We start from the raw sequence: 12,438 nt of genomic DNA, 5'->3' as shown, positions 1-12,438 counted from the left end.
CAGTGTCTTGAGATAATTGACCATTCAGGTGTCCATTACGTACAAATCCTTTGTTAGTTCATCATAGGTATAAAAATAAACGTATGTATATGCAACCCGCATGACCGTGTCACTCGGCGGGTTAACATAAATGACAGGCGTTATAATGGTTTTTATCATATCACTTGAAAGCGAAAAAGTAAAAATTATCTAAGTAACAAAGTTTATTGCGTTCGGGGGTGACCGCAGCGAAGCGGGGCGGGTTAACATAAATGACAGGCGATATAATGTTAACATTTACTGCAATCTTCTATGGTTTTTATCATATCACTTGAAAGCGAAAAAGTAAAAATTATCTAAGTAACAAAGTTTATTGCGTTCCGGGGTGACCGCAGCGAAGCGGGGTGAACGCTGCTAGTGTGTAAATAATCTACAAAATATTTTTAAAAAGTAACAGTTTACAGTAAAGCTTTCCCTCTAAATTTATGAACCTGACGGCATATTTTAAGATGCTATGTACTTTATTTCTAAAACATAACGCAAATAGTTTTATATATATAAAAGGATGTCCTCCCATTCGACACTCCATGGGCGACGTTAGCGACATGGAGTTTCTCATAGCTGTGCTGTACAGTCAGCGAGAGCCTCAGTAACGAGCGCCGTGCAAATATGTCTTGCTCTGCAAAGTGACGTAAACTGTTCGTGAAGTCACTGAGCTCTGTCCAACCCGGTCCCGGTAGTGTGCGGGATGTGACTGTCCGATCCGTCGGAGCGATACGCACAGATCGACTGGCCTCGAGGCCCGTCATATGGTGTGGTCGTTGGGATCCGATGCGTTGCTGCGTAAGACCTTCGTGAAGCCATTGAGTCCATATGGGCTGCACTGTGGCCTCATTCCGTTCAATACGGACACTAATGTCGCGGAAGGATGAATCATACTCGAGATACACCTGTCGCCTTCGACAAAGAGGCATTTTTTGATTGTATGCACACACACACACACGACACCAATCCTTATCCACACTGAACTGTGACTTTCTGATCGACTTCTGCTTGATGTCACCAAACAGCGTACCCGGCGCCTCTGTTGCTTCACAGTAGTGTCGTGCTAATTGTTTATCCTTCCATACAAGGGCACCGATCCCAATCCCCCCCAAAGCTCATGTGGGCAACCTTACTGCATTTGTAAATTTACAATATTTGGCATAATTGGAATGCAATTTGTTTTAAAATCCTCATATATGCTTTGTGCATCTGAATGCCCCCCCTCCCCATTTACAGAGAAATCGGCGCCCTTGCTTCCATGTTCTACATATTTTGAAAATTTGGACTTCCTCTAATGTCTCCTTCTTAGTGTTAAATTTTTAATAGTGAACAGTGTATTATTTCAATATATCCGGAAGTCTATTTCCTATCAGCTTTCCAACCAATATCATATGCACCTATTATGTACATATATTTCACACACTTATATTACGTCTCGAGCTATATTCAGCTCACTTTATCAAGCCCACAGTGCATTAGCACCGGGCCATTGCTGAAGTCCGTACTCTCTTCAGAAGTTAGGAACTTTGCAAGAAAATCAGATTAAAAACCGTTTTAATACTATAGTATAGCGTCGAGGCCCGCGAGTGTAATTGAAATTGTTAACTGTGGCCAGGAGCGGGTTAAAACATTTGCCTAAGTTTTGTTTCCTCGCGTTGTGTTTTCTGCTGCTGCCTTAAGCCATGAACGAAATCCTCACATAATTTACTGGAACTTCTGACGAAGTGAACTTTGTGGTGTACGTGGGTTTCTTCGGGGTTCTCCTGTTTCCTCCCACTTTCTTCATTCCACCATTTCATTCATTTTTCATTATCACCGTCTCCTTTAGTCTAACCGGCATAACCGTGGGACGTAAAACTAAAAAAACTTCTGACGAAACAAGGTTTATCGAAAAACTTCCGCTTATTGCCAAATCCTTCTCATTTCGAGTGATATGAGATTGCTCTCATTTCGGTTCGTGAATTACTAGAATATACCGATAGTTACTTGTCTGTGACAATGGATACTTTTACACATATCACACAAATTGTTGTGTTCTTTTACGTTTCTGCAAAAATGTCTCCAGCATGGTTTTACTGGAAATTAACTGCTATACTCAACTGGTAGGAAGATGCAACAATTATGGTTACCAGTTTAATTACTTGCAAAATACTCGGTGATGTCTACATATTGTGAAGTTCCCCTTTATGCCTTTTTCTCTATTCTCCCATTTGTCTGTCTAGTTTTACTACGAATATTCAATAATTTCGGTCATATTATTATTATTATTATAGGCTAAACACGAACAAAAAATAAATAAGACTTCTATAGTCCAATTTTTTTTTTTTTTTTTAAAGTTTCAGTTTGTTTTAATAGTAATTGCTAATCACAAATCAGACACTGTATATCGAGGGAATCTCTTTCATCTTTTATCCTTTTAGAAAAAGTAATCGTTTCAAATACCATTTCTGGTGCAATGCATCACGCTCGTTGTTAGGAGATGGACGAGACCCTTTGGGAAATCCCAGACATAAACAGTTAATTCCTACGGACGTCCAAGCTAGTATAAAGCAATTAAAAAATAGTTCTTTGCAACAGTTTCGATGTTTAACGACAGCAAAAGCGAGGAACAAATGTTTCAGGAAGCAATGGATGGAGGACAAGTTCTGGCACTTATTCAAAACGCTCTCTCTCTTTCTCTGCTTGACCGCGAGCCAGTGTTCAGGGCCAGGGTGTTCCCCGATCGGAAGTGACAGAGGCTCAACCTAAATTCGTCTGGGGTTGAGCCAAAAGCAGGGCCAAGGAACCTTATATGGCCAATTACAAACAAGTCTCCTTCGTGTCGAGCCCAGAGTATTATCAATCACAAGCTTTTGTGTGGCCCCAAACAGCATATGAATATCATATACGTATATATATATCGAGAGAGAGAGAAAACCAATTTATAGCAGACAGCATGAATGTTCGCCAAAATACTACAATATTACATCAAGAAATATAATATTAAGATAAAAATAGGGTTTAGGTATACATTCCTCTACCACATTTAGTTGTTAAAAATATGGCCACGAAAAACCGTTGCACTCGAAATTAAATCAAAACATGAGCACAAAAAAAAAAAAAAGTATAGACCTTAGAAATAAATGGAGTAACCACCAGGGATGTAATGGGGCGCATTCCGGGAGTATACGGCGTACACCTTAAATTTATGAAGAACGAGCGTATACAAAGGCGGGACACACTATATTTTAGAAAACGGTTACGAGTATACTACCAAAAATGCTATCATTACATCATTGGTAATCATTTAAAAGTAATCTTACGTCTTTAGCATAGATAGCACAAATAGCGAGAAGAAATTCTACTTCATTTCACTTCTGCAACGAATTTCCTTTGACATTTTGTAACTAATTATCTCACATAACGTAAATATTAGACTAAATGGCAGAACGAGTGTTCAATACTACTGAGCGTCACGGATATCAGAATTACTCTAACATTAAGTGCATATATATATATCCATAGTACTCCTTGTTTGTACCTCTTAAAATATAAATTCAAATTTGCTAAATGAGAAAACGTAGGTCTATATTTATACTAACAAAAGTGCCTGTTCTTCGCACGGAAAGAGTAATGTTTAAGGAAAAGTCTTGGAAGTAAAGATATGCGTGAAATATATAACGAGCCAACGCTTTTGGCACTGATCCTAGAACTATCAGTATACGAAACCTGCAACTCAGTAGAGTAGTGTGGGCTGCCTATCGCACAGACATTATGGTTCACTGTATATACGAGGGCTGATCAACGAAGACATATAGACATTGTGTATATACATATACACACAGCATTCTGTGAGGCGAAATGGAAGCAGTATCAAAAACACAGCGGATTACTCCAAACTTACCGATACGACGATGCTGCCACCTAGTGAGAGTATACATGAAACAAAGCTCTTTCAACTATCAAATGTGCCGGCATTCAGCAACGAAGGAAACTGCGGTACAATAATCTGTCTCAGTCTTCGCTGATCAGCCCTCGTATATGCCTTTCGCACTACCTCTATGAATTCTCTGGCCACGCAACCTGTAACACAGTAGAGTAGTGTGGGCTGCCTACCTCACCCTCACATACATTATGGTTCACTGTGTATATATATACGTACTATGAAGTTTGACATCCTCCCTAAATCTTATCGTGTCGAATATATATATATTTAATGGCTGCATATGCGATTAGGTCTGGTCAAGATCTACCTATGTACAAAATTTGATAGCTATGCAAAAATCTTATGACACATACATACACACACACGTAATTTCATATTTATTAAGATTCAAGTGTTGGATTTAATAAAAATAAGTCACATTTAAAACAAAAACAGGAAGTAACAATAGAACTTAATGTCTTCACAGTTACGAATATAGAAGTTTTAATTTCATATTTATACAAACAGCATTTAAAAATTGTTTTCAAAAGAACATTCTTACATTCTCTGCAACACGCAAAATAACTGCAATGAAATTGTCCCTATGCAATCCTTTCATTATCAATTACTTCAATTTTTAACTTTCTTCACGCAATTTCCATATTAAATAAGAGCGTGGATTAGAGATTAATGGCAGGAAACTCTGGTAAAAGAATGTTAGGGGAGTGACATGGTAGTATTAGGAAATCTAAAGACAGGGAAGGAAGATCTGTTGTCTCCTACTGTTTTTCCTTTATTACTCACCTCTTGGAGCGCAACACCCCCTCCTTAGACCCACGAACACTTCTGCGTTTTTCATTAAGTCTCAAATAGGCTGGCAAATGGATTGCATGCATGTAGTTTCCGACTAGAATGCAAATGAAAGTGAATTACGCCATTTCATGTAGGAAATGAGGATAATACACCATCCCTCATGTCCCACAAAAGCAAGTGAATGTGTAATAAAGAATGTGAGCCATATCAAATAATGCAAAACAGATATTTCGTACCACCGGAATAAAAAACAGAATATTGAAAACGAAGTCTACTTTTATGCTTGTAGATAACTTTATGAAAGGAGTCCCGGACTAATAATAAATAGAAGATAAGCTCGTGTGCTTCCTTGTGTATGAACAGCTTTAAATTTCAAAATTCAACTGTAATGAATATAGATACCAAAGTCATATTGCGCTCACGAATGTTTAAAAGTTTCGTGATATGCTGCAACATGCTGTATCATTTTTACATAACGCAATATAGGATACTGCTACCAGGAACTAAACTAAACAGTAGGTTTTATAATAGGTGTTAATGTGTTCATTCTCATTGTCACTTTTACTGTTTTTCCCAGGATACACAAGTTTAACAAACTTTTAAACTTACTTTTAATTTCGGGATCAGAATCTCAAATCAGATGTGCATAATTAACAATAAACTTCGCCACACTTGCGATGGCTCAGTGCCTAAACCTATGCTGATCAAACTTCGCTTCACTTCAGGATTGTCGTGATTTTTGAAGTTTTATTCTATGGTGCCAATAGTTGTTGAAGTGACGTACAGATAACTCTTCGAAAATTCCATTTCACTGCAATCTTCACTTGTAAATTTTAATTTTAGTCGTTGGCAACGTGAGAAAGTACAATTAATTTACAGTAAGGTGAGGGGTGCCTCGTGGGTCGTGAATATGTGGTCTCTGGTACCGAAGATACGGTTCAATTTTTGAAAGAGCAAGTTAAAACATACACATACACACACACATTATATATATATATATTTTCAAAAACTCCATTGTATATTATCCTCGTCGTAAGAAATAGTTACCTGTCTTCAAATTACATTCGTCTGTTCCTTGCGCTTAACATATGACCGAACGTATCGATCCAAGGTCTCTGTTCAAATAGAAAATAATAAAGTTCATATTGAATTATGTTTTTATATTTTACGTTTAAGTAAATTTGAAACAAAAAAGAAAGAATTTCAATATTATTACTACTTGCTTATTCGAAGTTCGGAACCCAAATTTAATTGCATTGGTTTATTAGACACGGATCCACAATTTACCGAGGTATTTGAATACACTGGAACCTTATCCAAGCAAAGCATTAGAGCTATGTGCTAAATACTAGTTTTGTTATTATTATCAGAAATTCTAATTTAGTTCACTGAATCTTGGTTTGAGTGAACTAAAATAGGAGCACCCTGTTTACTAGCAAATGACTTCTAATGTAAGAACTGTTCATAGTTGTTCAAAAATGCCTTCTGCTAATAATAATAATAATAATAATAATAATAATAATAATAATAATAATAATAATAATAATAATAATAATAATAATAATAATAATAATAAACGTAAAATCCCAAGAACTGAAATCAAGAAACTTCATCCAAGGCGACGAAAATTTGTCACGAATTTTTCTTCTGTTTTTAATACGAGGTATACAATTTTAAGTTTCGCAACATTTACAGGCTTCAAATTAAGGAATGAGATGTGGTAACTGTGAGAAATTGTCACTGATTCATCTGCATGGACATTCCCCATCCCCTCTCTGTCTCATTAGGAATATCTTCAGATCAAAGTATTTCTGAAATATTCCCTGGCAGAACACTAGTTATTTGTCAATTCTTCCTGTAGATTTAATGGCTATGTCGTGAGCATTTTGTGCATGTGATCCTGAGTTCGATTTCCTATGGAAAAGAACTAGACGCATTACTATGGTACGGATTCCACTGTAGGTCCATGTCCCATATAGACTCTGTACTCAAAAAGGAATGCTAAACTTATGTCACCAGAAAATAAAATTAGTTTAAGAGTAACTGATCTTCCTTCCGTTAGCCTACAACTTTTAATTCGAACATTATTATTTACATAGTGGTATCCAGACATTTTAAAGCTCGGAAATTATTTACTCCGTTCTTAAGAGTGCATTACCCTGGTAAGTTTCAAATCGTTTGAGTAACGAGAAGTATAGACGAAAATGTCTTAGAAAGTGATTAGAAAATTCGGTTGCGATAGACACACCAAGGGTTAATAAAAGTTTATTTTTAAAAAGTGTTTATCTGCTATTTTTATAAAGTACTGAATCATTCCTTTAAAAAACTTAGAAAAAAGACGGTGAGGGAGCAGGACTGGAAGAGCTTCAAAACTGAATAAAAAATCATGTTATCTTCTTTCTCCCCTTCTGCTATTCATTCACCCACAAGCAATATAAACAAGTTCGAATACAATATTTTTCGACGAAGAAAAATAGAGGGGGAAGCAAAAATACGGATGTTGCTTTATCGCTTGGAAACGTAAAATGAGGAATGCGCCAATGACACTTCGATAAGTGTTACATTGCATGTGTTGGGGACAACAAGGGAGTTCAAAAAAAAGAGAGCAAAAGAAAAGGTAATAGGAACGTACTATTTAGGAGATAAGACCAACGCCACTCTCTCGAGTATGAAGTCGACAATGCGATTTCATCTTCGGTCAGGAGTTTCAGCTTATGTTTTATGGCTATCCTCAAAGGGCAATGATAATGTTATTTCCTTTCCGCCAGCGGTTCTATGAATCATAGATACATTTTCTTCTGTCTCTGTGGGACGAACTTCTTTGAAGAAGAAAAAAATGACAAAATATAAAGAGAAGATTTCCCTGTCTCCACCTGAACTTCCAGGTCTTCTGCAGAGAATTATGTGAGAACTTCCTCTTGATATCCTATTTGATTCAGGATGCAACTCGTGGAACAATAAATTTTTCTACGCCTGCAAATCCGTAGCACAAAGAAAGTGAGAGAATGGAATGCTTTTAATTTGCATCTTCCACCTAATTTCTTTCCCATTTTCGCGTGACAGATGCTCCCTGTGGTCGACCTTTCTCTCCTCTATTCATTGTTTTACTCTACACTTCATCCAAACGTAAGAATGGAATTTTTGGAGTAACTTATTACTACTTTACTACCGTAGTACCCTTTGATTAATTATCTCAAATATAAATAGCCTTATATCAGTCAACCACAAGTTAGTGATAAAGTTATCTTATAAAATATGTACGGAGCACCCAAGACAATGCTACATCACATTCTGGCCATCATTTTCGGGTGTAAGTTTCATCAAACTAGAAAACCCATGTGGTACAATTATGTCATGATTTTCAATCGGAAATAAAAAGGATTACTTATGCCGCATTTTTTTCATCTGTACTTCCTCTTCTGTGAAAGGTAACTGACAGATACACTCAGCTACTAATACAAACATGCCAACCCAGTAAAGACAAGCTTGCCTGTATAACTACCACTAGATATGATATTCTTAGATTAATATGCAATATCTTACATTAGTTACTGTACATCTATGTACTGTATACTAGCAACTTATTTAAATAACTGAGACGAAATAAATCATGGCTTCCACGCAGTCACTAACAAACTTTGGATTCATTCTAACGCTGACAACAATAATGACATGCATAAAAGAAGAATCAGCAACTTTAACTAAGTGACTACGCAAATATCAAGAAATTTAAGAACATATACTCTAAATAAAGGTTATGTCTCTTCTTTAGTCTGCTTTTTGGTTCTGGATAGCTCAATTTTAAAATACTTGCCTCTTGCACTTGTAAGTTGGATCGTGCTCTAATTTTTTGACTATTGCCGAATTAACTGTATGGGATTTCTCGCGTCCAAAATTCGGCACCTAGAACTGTTAAATGGTAGATATACATGAATTTCTGTCACAATTTTCTTCAATGGTTGGATCATTTACTGTAGCTCGTGAACCGCTGTTAATATTTTCTTTTCTTTCTTCTTATTTCGGCCAGCTGAGAACCACATTTAAGTTAAAATTTTCTGGCTAAAATTTTCTTCTATTCACAGAACTTTTTACGTTTCCTACTTTTATCTTCTTCTGTCTTCCGGATATTATCCGTTTGGTTCCACTTTTTAGCGACTTCTGTCTAAACTGTTGGAAGTTATCAATTTGGCTCCTGAATTTCCTTCCATTCTGGATTGCCTCTGTTGTAATTCCAATATCTGCGTAACTCTTGACAGATTTTCATATACAAGTAAAAGTAAACCTAGTATATACACACTTAGTATATACGCAATCCCAAAGTAGAAAATGCTAAGATAGAGTTGAGGTTTAAATTTATACAATTTCCATTATAGTAACAATGGGCTAAAGATATTATAATCTATACCTGCCAAATCAGCAATAAATTACACGCAATCTAGAGACACATACAACACTATACGAGTATTTCCCTGTTAGGATTGAGCAAATGCTCTGGAGAAAAGAACGGCACATGCAAGATGCGAACTCTAGGCCTTCTGACAGCGAAGTGAGAACTTTAACCGTTCGTTCACTACGCCCAACGTAGGATTTTTCCTACGTTACTTGGAATTCTGTAGTAACAAATATTTTTTAAAAATAATAAGTAAAAAGACATTTTCCCTAAGAATGCATAAATCATGTTCTTGGACATGATTCCATGAAGGATGAATCTGACAAAGTAGTCACTTCATGTACTAATATACAGAACACGAACATGATCTACTATACTGACGATCATACTATGTCTGATAACAACCATTGTTCACATTATCGCTACAAATTTATACGTTAGACAATGAAGTGGTTCAATAATTTATTGGCACAAACAAAGTGACATTATCCACGTGCTTTAAAAAAAATGATTAACCACGACAATTAATACTAAAGCGACAGTATCTTCCTTGTTTCGCAAAATTAATGACGATCAAAATACTATAGGAGTATTCCTGCTATTATGATTTTGAAGACAAAAACCCAAGTCTCCTTCTTGTCCTCTTCCACGTATTTGCACGGACGAAACTAAAAGCAGTTATCCTTTACATTATTTGTACAGGTATCTTATCATACTTACCTTTTACACATTTTGAACAAATATTACTGAGATAAAGACTTACGACAACTTTCTGGAACATTAACAAAGAAAGCAATAACGGCTGTAATAATTACACAAAACTTCTCATTTCATCCACTGGAAAAGAATAGATGTCTGGAAGCACCTTTATGATTTACAGCTAATAGAAACATAGCCTGGATTATTATAAAGTCGACGAACACATACACGTATTCCACAAATCGATAATCAAGAAACATTCAATTGAGTCAGTGATAATTGAATGATGAACAAAGGCATCCCGAAAAACCAAGAAAAGCACATTTGAATAAGAACCACGATTGAAATTTTAAGGATGTATATGGGTCACTATTTCAAAATAATGACACAAAATAATTCCAAACAGTGAAAAATGAAAGATAAATACTAAAATTCGGGTTTTACAGTGTTACAATATTTAAGAAGTGCTACAGAACAAAATAATAAATGCCCTTAGGCTATTGTTTAATTACCTCGTAATTTGACCAGTTATGGTTTCATGGGTAGACAATATTTGTGGTCATAAATAGTACCTGAGAGAGAGAGATTACCAGTTTCCCTTGAGCTTCACGTTTTATTTTCCTTTCTTTCTTTCTTTTTTTTATGTAGGACTGGCGAATTCACAGACATTTTGCAGTGCCTGGAGATGTATAAAACAATTCTACCGACTTATTTCATTTCACCATGTTACTTTGGATCTTTTTGTCAAAGCTCTGTCTTACCTTAGCCTAGATTCATTGACAACATTTGCGTAAAATTTCATGTTTCTATGCCTAACAGTTTCGCAGATCAAATGAACAGCGAAAGAAAACTTTCAAGACAACCTTTGTTTTCCTTAAAGATCTCATTTCTCAAAATTTTGTCTTATCTACAGCCTAAGGTTTAATGGGGAACATTTGCTCAAAATTTGAACCTTCTAGATTACACGAATTTGAAGATCTGACAGTGAGTTTATTCATTTATATAGATTAAGGGCACATGTATTGGGCACAGTCTTGGGAGTGACAAAGTCCATTATTTCCTCTTTACACTTGTGAAAAGGCAACAAAAATACCTCCAATGTTTATTACAAATTATAAAAATAATAGAAAGGAGCCTCGTTACATTCCACTTCTCCTAAGGTAAGTAAACTACTGAACGACTAAAATCAGACTCCTCAAATGACCCTTTATCTATTTTCAGTCATATTCAAAGTTTGATTACAGACGAAATTGAACCTTTCCTGAAAATAGCAATAACCCAGCTCCGTCAATTGGGTTTTGTGGTGGACAAACAAATTCGGAATTAATTTACAATCTCCAAATCGTGGAATAACATTACACAGACATTTATGAATCTCAGATTGACATTTTACTAAGAATCTGAATTATTTGTACAGTATTATTTTGTATGCTTCGATTTGAGCTTCAATACTTTTTTTTTTTTTTTTAATTGTACGTATCTTTGTATTTCGAGCAACGCAAAATACATTTTCAAAAATTCGTAAGTGGGAATTGAACCCTAGCACACGTTCGCGTTCTATTACTAGGTCGTGAGAGTCTTGTTTCGACTTTGGGCTTATTAGCTATAACTTTTTTTTTTTCAACAATGTCTGAAAATACATGGGATTTTACGTTGGATTCGCCTACTTAAAACTACTAATGTTGCCTGAGAGACGAGACAAGAAATAATGTTTTCTCCTCTTAGCTTGTAAAATTTATGTACAAAATTTGTACCCTGACTCTTTTCTTAATTTCATCCAGAAGATAGGCAATCAGAACCCGTCTGTGTCACAAGAGGTCCAAGAAGGATGTGATATAACATTTAAACGAATACAAGTAAAATATGGAGAGAGAAGAGAGAGAGAGAGAGAGAGAGAGAGAGAGAGAGAGAGAGAGTTAATGTACACCGATAAACTGTAAGAGGTCATTTCTCACATCAAAATAAGAGAAAAAGTTCATATGGACCTATGGCGAAAAGTTCATAGTTTCAGAGCTAGGGCTGTCCAAAATCGCGAAAAAGCCAAATTTAAACAGGCCCTATTTCGAATTCCAGAAACTGTGGATGGTGGTCCTTATCCGCGTAAAGGAAGTCACGCATACACAATCCAGAAGTGCATATTTCGTCAATTTTCAATAGGTATAAAGGTTATTACCTACAGGGTATAATGCTCAGATATCCTCTCAATATAGTTTTCAGTTATACCATGATTTCATGGAGGGTCCAAAGTAGGCAGAAGATAAGCTTTGACAACAATGGGCATCTAATGCTTCGGAGGGAAGTCGGAAGTGTTAGGAACCGGCAGTTCCATGATTTTTTGTGCTCAGAATAATGTGTGATGCGATGTATTTAGCCACGGTATATTTGACGTTTTCTTCACTTATAAGTGTGAAAGAAAACATTACAGCATGCGTTTTTCGGAGCACGAGAAACCGTGCTGCTGACGATTCTTAACACTTCCGACATCCCGCCAAAGGATTCTGTGTTCATTGCTATCAAGGCTTATCATTTGCCTGCTTTGGACCGATCATAAAGTCAGGACATATCTCAAAATTCGGTTGATGGCATGTCTGGGAATTTCACACTGTAT

At 36.1% G+C, this 12,438-nt stretch overlaps 1 protein-coding gene across 3 annotated transcripts in view; it reads right to left on the bottom strand.

Annotated features, from left to right (window-relative positions):
- Window positions 1-12,438, bottom strand: part of LOC145670272 (fat-like cadherin-related tumor suppressor homolog) — a 614,703-nt gene that overhangs the window by 406,031 nt on the left and 196,234 nt on the right. The gene's annotated exons all lie outside the window — the stretch shown is intronic.

Source organism: Thermobia domestica, chromosome 14 (genome assembly GCF_964235325.1).
Source record: "Thermobia domestica chromosome 14, izTheDome1.hap1.1, whole genome shotgun sequence".
Lineage (NCBI taxonomy): Eukaryota > Metazoa > Arthropoda > Insecta > Zygentoma > Lepismatidae > Thermobia > Thermobia domestica.
The sequence above is the reverse complement of the archived record's forward strand: the minus strand, read 5'-3'. Positions and strand labels throughout refer to the sequence as shown.